The 12,129-nt window shown below is 33.3% G+C and overlaps 1 long non-coding RNA gene across 2 annotated transcripts; it reads left to right on the forward strand.

Annotated features, from left to right (window-relative positions):
• Nucleotides 1–5,380: 5,380 nt before the first annotated feature.
• Nucleotides 5,381–11,863, forward strand: LOC130047411 (uncharacterized). 2 transcript variants are annotated; one of them, XR_008796307.1, is made up of 3 exons: nucleotides 5,460–5,682; nucleotides 11,185–11,272; nucleotides 11,377–11,863. It is a non-coding gene; the product is annotated as an uncharacterized LOC130047411 (long non-coding RNA). The 2 variants fall into 2 exon arrangements; XR_008796306.1 differs by having other exon boundaries at nucleotides 5,381–5,682; nucleotides 11,185–11,863.
• Nucleotides 11,864–12,129: the final 266 nt, after the last annotated feature.

A 12,129-nucleotide genomic window follows, 5' to 3' on the forward strand; every position in this document is an offset into this window, starting at 1 on the left:
GTAATGTAATGTGAGTAACGTAAATAATGTAATATAAGTAATGTAAGTAATGTAATGTGAGTAACGTAAGTAATGTAACGTAAGTAACGTAAGTAATGTAATGTGAGTAACGTAAGTAATGTAATGTACGTAATTTAACATAAGTAATGTAATATAAGCAATATAAGTAACATAAATAATGTAATGTAATGTAATATATGTAATGTAATAAAAGTAATATATGTAATGTAATAAAAGTAATATAAGTAATGTAATATAAGCAATGTAAGTAATGTAATATAAGCAATATAAGTAACATAAATAATGTAATGTAATATATGTAATGTAATAAAAGTAATATATGTAATGTAATAAAAGTAATATAAGTAATGTAATATGAGCAATGTAAGTAATGTAATATAAGCAATGTAAGTAAATGTCTCATAAATGAAATGTATGATATTATTCTTCAAATTCTGTTAGATGAGAAAAGAAATAGTGAATATATGAATATCATATTGTCCCATTATACAATCAAAATCAGAATTAAAACTGAATAACCGAGCAGTATATAAAAAGAACATAAAATCGTAAATTTCATAATATCATGGGGAAAGTATCCAGACAAGAAAGCACAAAAATAAAGAAAGGTGTGAAATGACGTACATTTATTCTATTCCATACCATGTCGTGCATAGACATGTTCGACAAGCTGGATAACGAAGTCATGGGAATCTTGCTGTTAGCAGTAAAAAGTATGGTGTTACTTAGTCCTTCTGCTGATCTCTGATACTTGGAGGTCGGAAATAGATACCCATACAACAAAGATTTATCGATATGTTCTGCATACTGAATTCTCCCTAAAGATATGTTCTGCATACTGAATTCTCCCTAAAGCGTCTTTATATCAATGCTACCATACAGCTGCACATTGTCTGTGGTCGACCACTTCCACTGGAAGCAGATGTTGTATATGAGATCATCCAATGTTGAGTTCAGGGTCCAAAACCTGTAAGCAAGGCCAATGAGTAATAAATAATGATAGTAATAAAGATTATCTGATTCTTATTTGATTAACTGTCCTCGTCTGTCTATAGCTAGAAAGAGACATGGTAGTGAAATAAGACAGCTCGAAGGATTCAGATGTATAGTGTTAGAAAGGGGTGGGGGCGATCTAACTTCAACGCAATTACAACCGTAAATTACTCTATGAAAATATTTAAGAATATTTTCAATCACTTGTGAAATTCAAAATTATTGAATATTCTGTAAGACTTCCCTCTAAAAACGGAATATTCTAAGTTGAAATTAAAATCTACTGAGCATATCCTAATGCAGTGTAAATATCCAGCGATAGCTTAATTCCCAAACCAAGTTTCCCATAATAATATTGGATCTTCTATCAAAAATAACTAACGATGATCTAGAAATGAAATACAGGAAATAACACACATCACAGTAACATTTTACACTTTAATCAACATCGTTAACCCTGAATATCATGACATACAATCTGAGTAAGAGTTACCGCTCATAGCACGACCACTGCAGGCAGCATTGCAATCTCTTCTCAACAAGGTTCTGTAACCTATTTTGTAGATCTCAAAAAGGTACATGTTATTGATTGATTGATGTTTTCCGCCACACTCAACAATTTTTCAGTTACCTGGTGGAGCCCAGTTTTTATTGGTGGAAGAGAAAACCCAGATATCATGTACCTGGGAAGAGACCACCGACCTTCCGAAAGTAAACTGGGAAACTTTCTCACTTACCGGCGCGAACGGGATTCAAACCCGCGCCGACAGAGGTGAGAGGCCGTGTGATTTTGAGCGCGGTGCTCTAACCATTCGGCCACGGAGGCCCCAAATCCTATGTTTTAATCATATACATGTAGATCCTAAAGCGTGCTGCACGGAACGGTACAACGCGATTCTTGCACGGAACGATGAACGTTTTTATGGAACGGTAGGCATGGTTTGCATGCTTTGTGAACAGACATTATCTGGCCTTCCCGCTTTGTTTTTCGCCAATATTCGGTTCTTCCTAGGGGTGGTTTTAAGGGACAAGGACACGGTTGAGGTTGAATTTTTATTTCCCCATTTTTATTGTTTATAGTGCTTAACTAACGTATTTCTAATGGTCAACCAAAATTTGAACATCAGTTTTTTTAGTTTACAAGTAAGATACAGCACTTACAATTCTTTGCTATGTAAACAAGGCTCGTGTCATGTTTTTGTTTACATATAGATTGCTGCTAGAAAATTACATGTTTAAAAGAAAATGAGATGTGCTAAACACTAAAAACTATTGAATTATGTTCAAAATCAACTTGTAAATTTAAAATTCTGCTTTAAACGAACTTTTAATGGTATATCTAGCTTATATGTAAACAAAACAGGGCACGAGCCTAGTTTACAGCACAAAGAATTGTGAGCTCTTTAGCTCCCATGTACTTCGACAACTGACATTGAAATATTTGCTGACCATTAGAAATACCTTGGTTAAGCATTTTGAATATTAAAAATAGAAAAAGAAAATTTGAAAACTTTCAGCTCAAATCGTGTCCAAAAAAAAAAGGTTGAGAAATAAATGATAATGATCCATTTTAGAATTATTATCCATGTCCGATGTGGTAAATTGCTCCATTTTTATCATCAGTAAATATACAAAAACAAATCATTAAATAAATCAAAATTTTCATTTTTATACTTATCCATTGAATGAATTACTAAGGCAGTAATCAATAACTTATTAGGGCAGTATTCAATGACTTACTAAGGTAGTATTCAATGACTTAATAAGGCAGTAATCAATGACTTACTAAGGCAGTATTTAATGACTTACTAAGGCAGTATTCAATGACTTACTAAGGCAGTAATCAATAACTTATTAGGGCAGTATTCAATGACTTACTAAGGCAGTATTCAATGACTTACTAAGGTAGTATTCAATGACTAACTAAAGCAATACTCAATGACTTATTAGGGCAGTATTCATTGACTTACTAAGGCAGTATTCAATGACTTACTAAGGCAATATTAAATTACTTACTAAAGCATTTATCAATGACTTACTAAGGCAGTATTCAATGACTTACTAAGGCAATATTCAATGACTTACTAAGGCAGTTATCAATGACTTACTAAGGCAGTATTCAATGACTTACTAAGGTAGTATTCAATGACTTACTAAGGCAGTATTCAATGACTTACTAAGGTAGTATTCAATGACTTACTAAGGCAGTATTCAATGACTTACTAAGGTAGTATTCAATGACTTATTAAGGCTGTATTCAGTGACTTACTAAGGCAGTATTCAGTGACTTACTAAGGCAGTATTCAATGACTTACTAAGGCAGTATTCAAAAATGGGGATAAACAAATGAATTCTTTTAACAATTTTTTTTTTCAAATACATGTATCGGAAATAAAGGAAAATATGCAAAAAATTTGCATTGTCACGAATTATGAAATAGTGGTGATTATTCAACTTGCATAATACATGTCTTCGATTCTATGCTGTATTAGATTAATTCAAATTGAAAATAAAATGGACGTGACGCTGCATGCACATGTATTTACATATTTAATCTGAGTGTTGTGAAAATACAGGTACATATACAACTTGTGTATTCAAGGACACATTTAAGGTGGAAAACCAGACTCATTTCAAAGACAGACAAATTTATACACATTTATATGTACGTGCTGACAACAGATGAAATTTTAAAAAAAAAAATCCTCGTCCGGTCTGCGCAAGACTGAAACACATTGACAGGAGAGGGAGGGGGCATTTATGCACACACATCGTACTAGCCAGTGCTTTCAACCCCTTTAAAATGTTGCAATGAAGAATCTTGTATGACATCACAAAACGACCTCATTGACATTAAGCACAAGTTGCCGGGGAAATATGTACAGACGCAACGAACAAAAAAATAAATAATACTACAGACTAATTTAAGCATCTGTGTGTTACATACTGTGCGCAACGATATTTAATACGAAGTTTAGAGACTATTGTTTTTGCTTGGTTCTTCTTCGCCGCGTTTAAAACTGTCCGTAGCTTGTTCTCCGTAACCTGTTGATGAAAGTAGCTAGACTTTCAAGGATATAATAGGCCATGTATCTAGATTTTGTTTCAGAGTGAAGAAGGTTAGGGTGGAGTCTAACATAAAACTCAATGGGATATTATTAATTCCAAAATTCAGCAAATATAACTTCATAAATATGATAGAGTCCCAGAGTCTTTGGAATGAGAAGAGAATGACAGGATCTACAAACTAGTACCAAGGTCAAGTGACTCCAGTGACCATGAACATAAACACTGGTATAACGTTAAAACCGGGACTAACAGCAACATGGGATTTTAGAAATGTTAAGAGTATGATAGGACCTACAAAATAGTATCAAGATCATGTAACTCCGGTTACCTTGACCTTGGAACATAAAATTGGTTTTACTTCAGACCAGGCCTGAAAAAGGCGTGGGATTTTCGGAAATGATATGATCTACAAATTACTATCACGGTCAAGTGACTCCAGTGGCCATACAACAGGTATAACTTTAGAACCAGACTTGATTTAGACTACAAATTAGTATCAAGGTCAAATTACTCCTGTGACCTTGACCTTTGACCATAAAAACTCGGTATCACTGGCTGCTGGAGTTCCTCATTGACAATATATCCGTAGTCTTTGGTGATCAGGTCTTCAAACAGTCTGTTGAAATTCCCATGGGCACGAATTGTGCTCCTTTGTTAGCTGACCTGATTTTATATTCTTATGAAAAAGAATTTATTCAAAAACTTCTACGTGAGAAGAAAAAATCTCTTGCTGTGACCTCTAAATCGGCATTTAGATATATCGACGAAGTTTTATTTATTAACAATAATGATTTTCATTCATATGTCAATTCGATATATCCATGTGAAGACACCACAGAGTCGTCCACTTCTGATTCATACTTGAATATTTTATTGAAAATAGATACTAACGGCAAACTAACAACTCAACTTTTTGATAAACGGGATGAGTTCAGCTTCTCCATCGTCAACTTCCTATATCTATGTAGGAATATTCCATTATCACCTGCATATGGTGTATATAAATCTTAACTGATTCGATACGCAAGAGGTTGTTCTGCGTATGATCAATTTTCAAATCGAGGCAGGCTACTGACAAACAAGTTGATGGTGCAGGGGTTTCAACAGTCTCGTTTAAAGTCAGCATTTTGCAAATTCTATGGTCGTTATAACAATCTAGTTTGCGAATACAACCTATCATTGAGTTAAGGATGTACGGGACTGACGATTTTGAAATTACCGCGCAACTCCGAATGACGTAAATAAATCCTATGTCGTTCGCATCTCCTATTTGATTCTGAGTGCATGTTAGATAATATCTACAATGCAATTAATTCTATAGATATATTTTACATAAACTATGACAAAAATATTATTATATTCGAAATAAAAACAAATCGCGTAAATTTTTACGACTTTAATTACTTTTCGGCAATGTAAACATAGTGAGACTTTTGAAACATTGAAATGCGGGGGAAACGCGGATTTCAGTCAGCTAAAGCGATCCAGCGTTACATCAAGGTTTTTTGACCCACAGAAGACGATGGAAAGCTGCCTCACCAAGACACCAGACGCCGGATCATCTATATTTGCAATCGCAGACGCAAGACATGTGTTCAGGTTTGTCAATCACTGTTAGGTAGCAGGGGACAGTTTCGCACTATAGGCCCGGTCAACTTTTTCAAAAAATGGAATTACCCCGTATTTGAAGTGATATTACATGTGTAAAAATGTGTACAATAATTTTAGGATGCATGTCAAATGTAGCTGAGTGCTTAGTAAAAATGTTGATATACAACATGTAGGTGTCACCATGATTCCTAGCATATAGATGGGTGCAAATACGAAACTAAGACACGTGGTCAGTTGCTGAAGAAATTCCGGTGAAAACATGCAGGGTCTAGCAAAAGGTCTGTAGCTGTGAGGGAAGGTGGATGGCCCCATATGAGAGGTAGATTTTTGAGAAGGGCAGATAGGGTTCTTGATTGTGCACAGTGTCTAAATCCCCATGTTTGGTACTGTGATGGTGTGGGGGTGGTGCGGATTAGCCCAAATGAGGGAAAATCAAAGCAAAAAAGGGGAACCTGCTCAGAGCATGTTTTGTGCACCAGCACCAGTATTTATAGATTACATGTAAGTTAGGGTCATAATTTATTAACTACACTAATATGAAATACAAGTATGGACATAAAAGGGAAATATGATTTTTCATTAGTCTGTCATAATCTGACTTTGGTGTATACCCCCTATCCACATGTTTCAAAACCAAAGAAACTGTCCCCTGCCACCTTAACAGGTTAATAAATTAATGCCGAGTACGCACGTACGTCAAATAAGAAGAAAACAAAATTGTTCAAGTGCAAATCTTCCCAAAAATTCCATGAAAATCGATGCTTGAAAACAATATTGAAATAGGGTATGAATTCACCGGCGCTTATTAAATTGTCAATGTCAGCTGATTGTTCATAGACTTTGAAGATCTAGATCAACCTAAATTATTTAGCCAAACATACAAAGTGTATGATACAAGCATCTGAGAATGAATATGTTAAAGTATTTGTCAAGTTTTAATATACATCTCTATAAATTTAAATATCTGTTGGAGGAGGGGTCATATAAAGCTAGGATATACACAATAGATCAGTGGTGGATCTTTGGTTTTACATAAATTGATGAGTAAGATTTTTTCTTCCTTTAATAGTTGATGTTTGCAGTACAGAAAACAGAGACAGGACACTATAAAAATCTACCACCACATACAAATTATACAAACCCAGTGACATGCTTTGATTTATTTTCACTTTGTGCAAAATATACAGCATAATGCCATAAATGGGTCAACTTTTATTTATTTTACTATATAATTGATTTTGAAATCATTTTCATCCACTTATTAAGATTCAATTCATAGTAACCTTTACACCATTAACAGCACAAATATCTCCAGTATCTTGTTTCAGTGTCTTATTTTTCCCCCGGAACATTGCAGCCATACACATATTATATGATTGTGTTCCACTCTTACAAAGGAATATAAGGAAATGGAATGATAAATTTCATTAATCATGCATGTTTTCTGCATCTAATGTTGCTAAAAGTTTTTGAAATCATGAATAGAATTTATGTCCAGATCAAATGTTTTTTGATAAATGTTTTAGATTTCATAAAAATGAGTTTAGAATTATGATTTAAACAAAGGTTATTTTTCAATGAGTTATAGGCCTAGCGTAAGATGTGAAAGTTGACTCATTCATGACAGTATGCTGCAATTCTATGCCAGTATGAATGTGTTGAACAACAAAAAGAATATGAATTGTCACTCAGCTTCCTTAGGCCCCAATATTAACACTTCATGTAAATAGCCGAGGTTCATTGATGTATCAGTATTGTTTTTCAGTTCAGTAATTCAAATACCCCCCTCCCCTCCCCCCGAGTAACAAAAAAAGTAATTTTATTACAAAGGAATAGTAATACACTAATTGATAGCTGATTACAATAAAATCGTAAGGTAACCATGGCCTTTTTCGATCATGCAGGAAGATGGATGCTAGGTATTTTCTGCCAATTAAGTTTAAATTCAGCCCAACAATTTCAACACTATGACACTACTATTATACATGTACAACACTAAATATTTTTTTTAACAAGACGCTTCATTAAAGAAATTTATTTAACATTATTAGTTTTCTATTCACCTAATGTATTATCTAGTTTCTTCAGACCAAAGTGTCCACTATTAAATGTCAGCTAGACCATGTAGACAGATTCAATGATGAAATCTAGTTGTATTCACCTTTTTTTGTGTTACACATACCATGTGAGAGTAAAATATAATTGTTCTATATCTATTTCATGTAAACAATATTTGGGAATTGTCAAGCTCGCTGGATAATTGTGCTTGTTTTTAAAATATATATGCAAATTAAAGATCGCCCAAGTCCTATAATGAAAAAATGACAAGCATGGTATTATGATAAATATGTACATTTTTGTTATGTGCATAATTTTGCAAGGAACTCTAGTTTTTTTTTAAATGCATACATACCTACATGTATATACTGCCCACCATGAATAAGTATACACTCACCAAAATAAGTTACTTGTGCATAAAAAAGAAACATAGATACAGATATTTTGATGCAAATACATAACTCTTGCAAATAAATATATAATGGTAGGCTTTTAACTTTTCATATCCTTCTGGTCTTTTTATTAAAATACTTGATTTTCTGAATTCTCTAAATAAGAGATATTATGTAAAATTTAAATTGAAACTATTTCGAACTATTTACTAATACATATTATTTTGTATTTGATGTGAATATAGTAACTTTTATAAGACCCTTTGATTTTTCAACTGTAATAAATCAATATCACAATTTAACAGACTATATCAAAATATTGAAAGTCCATTATTGTTTCACATATATTGAATTTGTACCCTTAACTAATTATTTTATTGAGCTTAATTGAAAGTTATATTCAGTGAATTAATTTGGCTCTTTTTCATTATATCATATACTATTGGCTATCATTAAGGTACAATGTATCTAGGTTTATATAATTGCACCTGTCAATAAGTTAGTCCTAATACTAAATGCAGTTTGGGCAAGACACACATCAAATATTTGATGCAAGTGTACCTCTAAGTTTTGAGAGGAATTCTTAAATCGTTTAACATGTTAAGGAGCGATGGCGAAATCAAAAGTTCAATGTCTGACAAAAACTAAATTCACATCAAAATTGGTACCGTATACGTTTTACGTTGTATGTTGACTCTGCCATTGACCCAATAACCAGAAAACTTACTACAAAATTTATACTTAGTAATAAGTTTTTATACAGGACCCTGCATACAAAATAACCTCTAAAGTAATAATCTTGAATACTTATGATATTCATTGTAAAATTTAATATTGTTTATTTATTCTATTAATATATATCATAGGGGCACATACTTCATTGCAATTTTATGTCTTATTTTAAGTTATACATACACAACTACATGTATATAATTTATTTATTCTTTTAATAGATACCTAAAATTGTTCAAATACATGTTGTCAATATTTGAACAATGCACCCACAGGAAAGAAACATGGAAGAGTGTGGGATGCAAACACAAAACTAAACAATAGTAATTTGTCTGCATGTGCATGTACGCGTACGTGCATTGCAATTTTGGAACAAAAAAATTGAAAATCAGAATTCACAAGGAATCAACATGAAACCTTGTTAGGATGATAGTATATTATTTGTATATACGCAAATGATAGTCGTGTTGTCTGCACGCGCGTGCATGCACATGCATCACATTTTTCGTACACGAATTTTGTAATCAGTGTAACTTTTTTGTTGCTCATTCAAATGGTTTGATATTCATATCATAGGTAGATATTGAGATCCTTAACTGATCTGCATTCAATTTGTCAAAATTACCAATCTGCACGCGCATGCACGTGCGCTTCTTTTTGATTGGATAATACATGTACTAAAACATCTGTAACTCTCTTATTAATGAAGCGAATGAGTTGATATTCACTTCATAGGTAGATGATATGTGTATCTATATATTGGTGTAACAAAAAAATGCCAACGCAAACGTGCATGCACATGCATCATATTTCAAAAGTAAATTTTTTGAAGGACGATAATGTTTTTGTTTTTCATCAAATTCTTTTGATTTTTAGGTTTTAGGTGTGTCTTGGTACTCCTTACAAATTGCTGTGGTTAAAATTACTGGTCAGCATGTGCACGCACGTGTGCTGATTTCTGATTGGATGATTTTAAAATCACTATAACTTTCTTGTATTTGATGCAAACATTAAGAAATTCTTTCTGTGGGTATATGATAGAAAGGCCTGTACTAGAATGACATCAACAACAGTACGGAATCATACTCGTGTGTGCGTGTATGCACGTGCATTGCTTTCTTTTATTTCTTTGCACTGACATGACCATAGTAAATCATAGTAAACGTACTACATGTAATTAAAGGCTAAAATAAAATGATTTTTGCTATAGGTTTACAATGACTTTACTTTTTAACTGGTTTGGGGAACATATGTAATGGTCCCAGTTACAGTTAGAACTAGTTACAAATGGAATTTTGATTTTACTTTAGATTGCAGAATTTTTATCTTTGATATGATTTTATAAAAAAAAAATGCAACTCATTTTTAGCTCAAGTGAGCATTTCTGATCACCCGTTGTCTATCGTCTGACTGTCTGTAAACTTTTCACATTTTCGACTTCTTCTCCAGAACCACTTGGCCAATTTCAAACAAACTTGGCAAAAAGCATCCTTGGGTCGAGGCAAGTTAAGTTTGATGAAATGAAGGGTAACACCCTGCTCCAAGGGGAGATAATAGCGAAATAGTAGATATATATTGACAAATGTATAAAAAATTCTCCACAAAAATCCTGTGGGGATCTGTGTTGGAATAGATCCTCAGTACCCTCTTGCTTGTCGCAAGAGGCGACTAAATGGGGCGGTCCTTCGGATGAGACTGCAAAAACCAAGGTCCCGTGTCACAGCAGATGTGTCACGAGATAGATCCCTCCCTGCTCAATGGCCCTAAGCACCGAGCATAGGCCTAAATTTTGCAGCCCTTCACCGGCATTGGTGACATCTCCATATGAGTGAAATATTCTCGAGAGGGACGTAAAACAATATTCAATCAATCAATCTCCAGTACAATACTTCCAGAACAAGCAGGCCAATTTCATGCAATGAAGGGCCATGCTACCTTTAAAGGTATAAAAGAGATAATTACAAAAATAGGGAGGGGTCAATTAAAAATCTTCTCAAGAACTGCTGGGCAAGGAAAGTTCAAATGTTCATGGCAGCTTCCTGACATAGTACAGATTAAAGTTTGTTGAAACCATGGCTCCAGGGGAGTAGGATGGGGCTACAATAGGGGATCAAAGTTTTATATCTGAATATATAGGGAACAAATCTTTAAAAAGCTCCTTCATAAAGCAATACTTATATATAAATATTTATTATATTTAATATATATATTTATTTAATAGTAAATATATATAATGCTATCCATTTCACGTAATTTTTGGAATTTTTTAATTATTCTGATGTCAACCTTACATGTATATTTTTCACAGGTTTTGAATATAATGTCTCCAGTATGGATATGTTTGACGATTGTTACCATGGAAACGAACTCACAAACCAACATGTATGTCAAAACAGGTGGGTTTTTTTTGGTAAATTAAATATAGTGGTACCCATTTCAATCAATTTTAGAATTTTTAAATTAGTCATACCCTTCCGTTTTTTGGTGTGTTTTTTTACAGGTTTTGAACATGATGTCTCCAGCAAGGATATGTTTGATGATGGTTACCATGGGAACGAACTCACAGACCTATGTCAAAAATGTCATTTTCTGATAGAATAGACATAATGCTATCCATTTCACTTAATTTTAGAATTTTTTAATTATTCTGATGTTAGCCATACACTTCCGGGTTCTCTACAGGTTTTGAACATGATGTCTCCAGCAAGGATATGTTTGATGATGGTTACCATGGTAACGATCTCACAGACCTATGTCAAAAATGTCATTTTCTGATAGAATAGACATAATGCTATCCATTTCACTCAATTTTAGAATTTTTTAATTATTCTCATGTCAGTCATACCTTTCCATTTTTTGTTTACAGGTTTTGAACATGATGTCTCCAGCAAGGATATGTTTGATGACGGTTACCATGGAAACGAACTCACGGACCTATGTCAAAAATGTCATTTTCTGATAGAATAAATATAATGCTATCCATTTCATTCAATTTTAGAATTTTTTAATTATTCTGATGTCAGCCATACACTTCCGGGTTCTCTACAGGTTCTAAATATGATGTCTCCAGCAAGGATATGTTTGATGATGGTTACCATGGTAACGGACTCAAAGACCTATTTAGAAATGAATTTTTCTGTTAAATTAAAACTAATGCTAATTACTTTAATCACTTTAGGAATTTTTTCACTGCTCTGATGTCAGTTCCATACCCCTTTTTAGACAAATAGTAAATTTCAGTCAATTATAATGT

The sequence above is a fragment of the Ostrea edulis genome, chromosome 6 (assembly GCF_947568905.1).
Source record: "Ostrea edulis chromosome 6, xbOstEdul1.1, whole genome shotgun sequence".
In the NCBI taxonomy this organism is placed as follows: Eukaryota; Metazoa; Mollusca; class Bivalvia; order Ostreida; family Ostreidae; genus Ostrea; species Ostrea edulis.